A 9,418-nucleotide genomic window follows, 5' to 3' on the forward strand; every position below is an offset into this window, starting at 1 on the left:
ACAAAATGCAAACGCTTGTTTTCGAGCCCCTTCACTCCCAAGCGCCCCCGTGGGCGGCCCGCTGTCCACAGATGGCACCTTTTGAAGCTTTGTATGGCCGGAAATGCCGAAGTCCAGTTTGTTGGGATGATAGTTCCGAGACGGTGGTTTTAGGGCCACAACTTGTTCAAGATATGGTTGAGAAAATCCAGTTAATTCGGCAAAAGATGAGAGCAGCTCAAGATCGTCAGAAGAGCTACGCCGACTTACACCGCAAGGACATTGAGTTTACGGTAGGTGACAAGGTTCTTTTAAAAGTGTCACCTATGCGAGGTGTTATGAGGTTTGGGAAAAAGGGTAAGCTAAGCCAAAAGTTTATAGGGCCTTATGAGATTTTGGACCGTGTTGGCGAGGTGGCCTACAGGTTAGCGTTACCACCAGCTTTGGATAGGGTGCATAATGTTTTTCATGTATCTCAACTTCGGAAGTATGTGAGCGATCCGTCGCATATCCTTGAAATGGAGAACATCGAGCTTGATGAATCCTTGTCCTACGCCGAGATTCCTAAGGAGATTCTTGATTGCAAGGTTCGTAAGACCCGGAATGGTGAGACGGTCTTACTCAAGGTCCTTTGGTCTAATCATAATGTGGAGGAAGCCACATGGGAACCCGAGGAAGCTATGCGAGAATGTTTTCCTAACCTTTTTGATCAGGTATGTTTGGTTACGGGGACGTAACCGTTGTCTTTTTAGGGGGGTAGGAGATGGTCGCGGTCTTGTTTTGTTTTGTTTGTTGTTTTGCTTTGAGTTGGGATAATGATTTTTTTTGTGGTGACTTGTATAGTTCCTTGGTGTTGTTATATGTGGTTAGTATAGTCTTGTGCTGTAGTGTTGTGTTTTGTTTTATAGTAGAGTGTGAACTTCGGGACGAAGTTCTTTTTAAGGGGGGAAGATTGTAACACTACGGGTTTTCTTTGGTGACTACTCGACCGAGTAGAGCCTACTCGGCCGAGTAGTGCTGTTGCTAGGGCTGTAAATGAACTGAGCCTGCTCGACAAGCCCTCGGGATCGGCTCGGTCAAAGCTCGGCTCGAGATCGGTCAAACTGAGCTCGAGCTCGGGCTCGAACTAAGCTGAGCCCAAACCGAGCCGAGCTTGAGCACACTAAGGCTCGGCTTGGGAGCTCGTTTGAGCTCGTTATTTTTAAAATTACTTAATGTTTTTCAATATATTTACTTAAATTGTATCAATTTTAAAATAAATAAATTAAAATATTAGTTTATAAGATAAAATTACATAATAACTGTTATTATAAGCTAACAAAAAAATAATATTCTCGTTTGAATTTGAATTTTTAAATAAAAAATTACTTTATAATTAAAATAATGCTCAAAAAAATAGTACGCAAACAAAGCTCGGGCTCGGGTTCGGGCTCGTAAAATATTATATGAGCCGATCCCGAGCCTTGATTTCAAGAACTCGGGTTCGGACTCGAACTCGACTTTTACAATATGAGCCGAGCTCGATCATAGGTAAGCTCGAGCTCGGCTCGGCTCGCTTACACCCCTAGCTGTTGCTGTGAGTTGTTTTGGTTCTGCCGATGAATACTCGGCCGAGTATAGTGAATACTCGACCGAGTAGCGGATACTCGGCCGAGTATAACTTTACTCGACCGAGTATTCGGTCTGGCGAGTATTATTTTGACGGTTTGATTAGGGAGTGTTTAAGATTATTTTATATCCCGCGTCAGTTTTCAAAACATCATTTCAACTTCATCATTTCTACGTTAACCCTAATCTCTCCCTAATCACTCCATATTCATTCCATAGCCTTGTTGTTTGTGAAACCTTCGGAGTCCTTGCGTACAATTCCTCATCCTACTGTTGGTAAGTTTTATTCTATGTTATTTGTATTCGTTGGGGTTACTGTATATTTACGGAATTGGGAATATGGGGGTTGTACAATGTGTAATTGTGTGATATGATTATGGTATAGGAGAAGACTTCGTAGAGGAGCCTTTCTAAGTGTTCAAGTTCATTTCCACTGTTGAATTCTAAGGTAGGGTTTCCCTACTCAGTTTACTATTCTTTGTAAGACATGTTGTTGTGATTATTGTTATCTGTTGATCATCGGAGTATGGAGATTGTTGTGACGATGTTGGTGTGAGGGGATTGAGATGGCTGTGATGTCATGTGATTGTGATTGTGGTGGAGTCACTTGCGGGAGTGGCTTCACACCCTAGTTCGCCCTCCGTGGAACCCGCCACGGGAGGGGATGTGCACATTAAGGGACAAGGATTATTGTCGCTCGTTGAGGAGCTGGACTAGGTGGGATCGGCTGCGGTCACCCACTGGCGGCGAGGGTTACCTGTTGCGATGGGTAATCTGGCAGGGCTACACACTTTGGTGTGTAGTCGGTTACTGTGGGAGATTGAATGATTGGGAATTGGTGATGATCAGTTGATTTCTCTGCTTGTTTGTCTTAATATTTGAGTAATACTGACCCCGTTGTTGTTTGTGGAATCTGCTGTGATTCATTCGGGGATGGTGAGCAGGCTTGACAGGTATTGCTAGTGTGAGCTTGGGGATTGTCATGGGAGATTTGCCATCACGAGTCATAGCATCACCGTCCGAGTCTTAGTTGGATTTCCTTTATTGTTAGACTTTGGAGTTGTACTTTGTTAAACAGTATTTGGGTTTGGATGTTGTAAACTTTATACTTTACAGTACTTTAATAAATGTGTTCAGTTCCGACGCTTTTGATATGTACTAACCTCGGGCAACCGAGATGGTAACACACTTTCATGGTAGGGTGGTCCTGGTAAGGCACCTTGGTATGGGGGGTGTTACAGTCACCCTCGGGTGGCTTACCTTGTATAAGTGGTTTGTATGCTATCGAGTACACCCGAGAGTTTACTCAATACGCACCAAAGATAGCGGCTACGGATTCCCTCGTCACAAAAAAAAAAAAGAAAAAAAAAATCCCCGTCGTTGATCAACTTTTTCATTCCTATATATAGAATTGAATAATCATTTGTATTACAAATATGAAGTAATATAATTGACGAGGTAATAATGTTTCTTTCATTTTTAAGAGAATAGTAGATACATGAGTATGAAGTTTCGTGAAAAAATGAGTTGCACTCATATTACTACAACATTGCTAGATTCAATATAACCTACATGTAAATTGTAGAACAAACTATTTTTATCTGACTAATTATTTTATATTGTATATGTATTGAACATTTTATTACAAAATTTCAAGTTAATAAATATGTCTCATTGACAAGGCCGTTTTCGATATTTTGGGGGCATGTGCAAAGTTTAAAAAGTAGGCCCCTGAAAATATTTTTTTTACATAATATATGACATAAATTTGTAAAAAGTTATTAAAAACCCGTTATAAACGCAATTTTTTAACAAGACAAGAAACCCTCGGATTTTCATAGCTAAAAACACTAATACACAAAAATAAATACAAGAAGGAATGTTGGTAAGATGGTTCTATCCTCATATTTATGGTGTATGGTTTGGGGTTCGAATCCAACCAATTTAAACATTTCATATATTTGTTTTGAGTTAAAAATAAATAAAACTTAAAACTACTAATATAGAGGATCGAACACGAGATCTTTGAGATAAAAGCCAAGTGTCACGGTCCGAACTTTGAGTCGGGTCGTGGAGCGCACCCTTGTCTAAACTCACGACAAGAATGCTAGCGAGAGCGTCAAGCACTAGTGTTTGTCAAGCACTAGAGCATTCGTAATCGGTCTCGCTTTGCGTGTGTCGGGATCCTAGTTTCGATCATCAACGGTCGACACACACATGCTTGTTAGTAAGTTGTGAAGGTAGGAGTCGTTCATAAGAATGCAAGCAACAAGCAATAAGAAAGCAATGGGGTGGAAAGTAGATTGATTGACTACTACTCCCCAAAGAGGGAAATTTGATATTACAAACTTGGTAGCAGGAAACATTAAATGTGCAGAATAGAGATACGTTTTCTAAACGCCTAAAAACATTGAACAAGAACTACCTCTAACAATGCAATTTAGAGGAATGCATTCAATATCGTTGGATACAATTCGTTAGCCTCTAAAAAGGGCAGTCCAATTTCAGCATATATATAACATTAAAGTACCCCAATTGAAAATTACATGTAACAAATTAAATCCTATCTTAAAAAAAAAAAACAAAAAAAAAAATGGCACATATGTTTGTATACCAACTAGTGACAAAAAATGTTCAAATCATCAATTGCAATGGTCCCCCCTTGAATATTCTCATCCAACTTTAGCAAATTTATCCTTTGTCTATAATATATCTCTAATATATCTCTAATATAGATTGTCTCTAATATATCTCTAATATAGATATATTAGTTTAGAATTATACTCTTAAAGATAAAATAGGAAAAGATAGAATGAAGAAGATTATGAATATTAGAGATATATTAAGTTCGGATTATATTGTTAGAGATAATGTAGGAAAAGATAGAATGGAGAATATTATGAGTATCATAATATTTCCGGAATATGCTAGAAATATTACTCAGTCATTTGAAATACCAGAGGTCTCACTTGGCCTAAGGACTACAATAAAAGGCAAGATAAAGACATCCCTCTTAGATTGGCTTTAAGCAATGTTTCGATTTCAGAAAGATAATCTGGCAAATCAAAGAAAGAACTTTATTTTATTGCTTGCAAATGTCCATATACCCCAGTTTCCATAGCCGGAACAACAATAACCAAAGGTGATTATGCGATATGAGATTTTTTGGAATTTTCTTTTACAATCGATTTGTGGTGGTTAGCTTGTTTCAGATTAGCTTTAATACGATAATTTGTTTTCAGTTGGATGAACGACCATTGACTAGAGTGATGAAAAAAATCACAAAGAGCTATAAGACGTGGTTACTTAGATCGCAAGGACAACCTTTGGTAAGTCTTACCTGGGGCTTCGCAAATTTCCAACTGCTTAACTCGGAATATTAAGCATACACACTCTTATATCTATCCAACAATGACCAATGACCTTTATATATAGGGTTATTATTAAAATCATCCATGTTGAGAATACCGTGCTCACTACATTCCGCTGCCAAAATTCCAACATAATTGTTTCCTAAATTACAGGCTGCCAATAATACGGTCCGAAGTGGAACAGCTTCAGCTGTTATACATGGGGCTTTATCTTCTTATTTGGGGAGAAGCGGCTGTGACACTACGGATTTTATTTGGAGCCTACTCGACCGAGTAGAGCCTACTCGGCCGAGTAGTGCTCTGAGTGCGTGTTATTTTGGTTCTGCCGAGGAATACTCGGCCGAGTATAGTGAATACTCGACCGAGTATTGGACACTCGGCCGAGTATGCACTTACTCGACCGAGTGTCCGGTTTGGCGGAGTGTTATTTCGACGGTTTGATTAGGGAATGTTTAGGGTATTTTATACAACCGCGTCAGTTTCTAATATCATTTCATAAGCGTTATCATTTCTACGTTAACCTAATCACACCCAAATCATTCCCTAATCCTCCTCTCGAGCATTCCGTAGCGTCATTGTGTGGATAATCGTCGTGGTTCTTGCGTTTAAGTTCTCGTTACACTGTTGGTAAGTTCTATCTTCATGATTATTTGTATTGTTGTGAGTTACTGTACATTTACATGAGAAGAAGATTCTGAGAATTGTACAAAGTGTAATCGTGTTGCATGATCATTGTATAGGAGAAGACTTCGTAGAGGAGCCTTTTTGATTGTTCGTGTTGCATCATCTTTGTTATTGCTAAGGTAGGGTTTCCTACTCAGTTCTTGTGCTTTACATGACTTGTTGTTGTAATTATCGTCGTCTATTGATCATCGTAGAATGAAGGTTTTTGTGACAGTGTTGGTGTGAGGGGATTGAGATGACAGTAATGTCATGTGATTGTGATTGTGGTGGAGTCACTTGCGGGAGTGGCTTCACACCCTAGTTCGCCCTCCGTGGAACCCGCCACGGGAGGGGATGTGCACATTAAGGGACAGGGATTGTTGTCGCTCGTTGAGGAGCTGGACTAGGTGGGATCGGCTGCGGTCACCCACTGGCGGCGAGGATTACCTGTTGCGATGGGTAATCTGGCAGGGCTACACACTTTGGTGTGTAGTCGGTTACTATGTGAGCTTGGGTGATTGGGAGTTGGTGATGATCAGATGAATATTGCATTTGTTTGTCTTGTTTGTTGCATTATACTGACCCCGTTGTTGTTTGTGGAATCTGCGGTGATCCATTCGGGGATGGTGAGCAGGCTTGACAGGTTTTGCTAGTGAGAGCTTGGGGATTTTCTTGGGAGATTTGCCACCACGAGTCATAGCATCACCGTCTGAGTCTTAGCGAGTTTTCTTTTATTGTTAAGACTTTGAAGTTGTATTTCGTTAGACAGTATTTGGTTTTGGATATTGTAAACTTTGCTTTTTACATTACTTTAATAATGATGCTCAATTCAGACGCTTTGGTATATACTAACCTCGGGAAACCGAGATGGTAACGCACTTTCATGGTAGGGTGGTCCTGGTAAGGCACCTTGGTATGTGGGGGTGTTACAAAGTGGTATCAGAGCCGAAGATTCCGGCACCTAAACAAATGAATTTAATGAATTTAGGGAGTCTAACTAAAATGAACCCGGGGAGAGTTGTTTGGAGCTACCGCAAAGACTCGGGAGACGTCCCGGAGTCGCACATTGGCCCTTACTAACTCGAGCCGGTAACATGGGGGGAAGTGTGATGAGGACTAGGCTTTGTATGTGCACGTATGTGAAGATACATGTTGGTAAAAGTCGGTAGTTGCATATATGTGTGATGAAGTTCTTAACTGTTGTGATGGGAGGAGTAATAGATGAAACGGGTTGTGATTTCAACGTTGGATTTAGCATATGTGCAAATTGGATGCTGATATGGTTACAATATGGTGTTAAAGTTTTAATATATGCATTACATGCTGACGTGATTATAACATGGTTTTAAATCCTTAAGTATTTGCTGCGGGAATAGTGAGCATGATAGGGGGATCGTAATCTATAAATCTGTTTATAGCGTAACTCGGCCGAGCAAGGCAGGCACTCGACCGAGTATGGAGTACTCGGCCGAGTAGCCAAAAACTCGACCGAGTGTTGTTTGATGGAAAGTAGCAGTTGCTACTGTTTGTGATAACTCGACCGAGTATGAGTGTATACTCGACCGAGTAGAGTCCACTCGGTCGAGTGTTGTTATACTCGACCGAGTGTTCTTTTTGTGTTTTGACGTTTGTCTCTGGAGTCGATACTCGACCGAGTATCTGGGAGGATACTCGACCGAGTTATCTTTACTCGACCGAGTATTATGTATACTCGGCCGAGTGTTCTTATGGCGGAAGAAGTGTTAAATTTTGAGCATGTGTTTACGTTTCTTTCATGCTTATCTGCTCAAAATGCCGCCCAAAAGAACTCCCGCGCAGATCCAAGCTTCAGAGATGACTCTTGATGAAGTTGCTCGCATGATTGAGCAACAAGAGGCTCTCCTTGAAGCTCTCAAAAATGTGGGAAAACGAAACGAAAAGACGATGGATGCAACCCAGCTTAGCATCAACATTGCTCGTTTCCACCCTCCCACATATGACGGGGTAGGTGAACCAAAGCTGCTCGAGAAGTGGCACCGTGAGATAGAAGCTCTCATGGAAATGGTTAAGTGCCCCGAGGACATGATTGTTGAGCAGGTAGTGTACTACCTAAGAGGAGAAGCTGCAGTTTGGTGGCAGAACGTCAAGGATGATGCTAGAGCTTACTACCAGGCGGGAGGGGCTATTCCGTGTGCAGGTTGAAGAGTGCTATGAGAGAGCGAGTTTGTGCGGAGCATATCCGACACAAGATGAGATCCGACTTTGATTCTTTCACCATGTCTGAGGAGATGACAGTCACTGATTACTATCATCGGTTTTTGGAGCTATCTCGTTATGTGGAGGATATGCAGCTCGGGCAAAGGGGTTTGGCTCTCCGTTTTGAGAGGGGTTTGTCTGCTAAGATCGTGAGTCGTATGCCATTTGGGGTTGCTACCGACCTCAAGGAAGTGTATCTCGAGAGCGGGTCAAGCCGAGAGAATGGTGGATCTCTCAAGGGAGATCGAGGAGAGGATCTACGAAAAGAGGAAGGCCGAGATAGCGGGAACAACAATCAGCCAACCAACAAGAAAGGGAATTTTAACCATGCTAAGGCTTTCTCTAGTGGAGCTGGCTTCTCTGGAGGTTCTCGTGGTTGGGGAAAGAATGGAGGTCGGGCTGTAAGTGACAACACCAACCTTACGTGTTTCAACTGTGGTGGGATAGGTCACAAAAGGCGGGAATGCACGAGCTACAAGCCCGGCAATGGTTCAGGAGCTCGATCAGGAAATTTCTCTCAGGGGCCGACTCAGAGTTTTGCTAGCAACCGACCGGGAGGTTCATGGGGCAACAGAGGTGGACAGGGTAACCAGGGCGGTTACAACCGCGGTGGTGGTGGATCTTATCAGCGCCAGAATAACAGTGTCACCCAGGATTCGGCAGCTAAGCCAAGTACCTCCAATGCTTGATTCGGGGTGGAGGACGGAAGAATAGTGGAAAGCTCTTCATGATGGATAAGCGGGAAGCACAAGATGATGCTCATGTAGTTCCGGGTACCTTTCTTGTTAATAATGTACCGTCCTTTGTTTTGTTTGATTTCGGGGCTACACATTCTTTTGTGTCTAAAAGTCATCTTTGTGTCTATGGGTTTGGGAAAGTTTGAGGTTGTAAAAGATGATGTGTTCATACCTTCTGGGAGAGTCGTGTCGTGTCTCAAGTTATATAAGGGTATATCTATGGTGATTGGAGGGGTAGATTTACCAAAGAGACTGTTAGAGTTTCCTAAGGATGGGTTTGAGGTGATTGTCGGGATGGATTGGCTAGGTAGGTATGATGCCAGGATAGATTGTAGACAAAAGAGAGTGTCTTTAAAGGGTCCCAAGGGTGTTAGGGTGTCCTATAGAGGGTTTGTGGTAAAGCCTAAGTGTAGGTTTATAGCAGTTATGACCTTAAAGTCATGTTTAAGGAAGAAGTATCCCTTAATTCTTTGTCATGTGAGAGATCACCGAGTAGAGCCGCCGACAACTTCTGAGATTTCCGTGGTAAAAGAATTCAAAGATGTCTTTCCTGAGGAAATACCGAGTTTGCCTCCCAAGAGGGATGTCGATTTCAGCGTGGAGCTTAAGCTGGGAACGGGTCCTATATCTAAAGCACCTTATCGTATGGCACCTAAAGAGTTGGCTGAGTTGAAGAAGCAGATACATGAGTTGTTAGACAAGGATTATATCAGGCCTAGCGTGTCACCGTGGGGAACTCCAGTCCTTTTTGTAAAGAAGAAAGATGGGAGTATGAGGCTGTGCATTGATTACAGAGAGCTCAATCGGGTTACAGTGAAGAATAAG

This window comes from Silene latifolia, chromosome X, assembly GCF_048544455.1.
Source record: "Silene latifolia isolate original U9 population chromosome X, ASM4854445v1, whole genome shotgun sequence".
In the NCBI taxonomy this organism is placed as follows: domain Eukaryota; kingdom Viridiplantae; phylum Streptophyta; class Magnoliopsida; order Caryophyllales; family Caryophyllaceae; genus Silene; species Silene latifolia.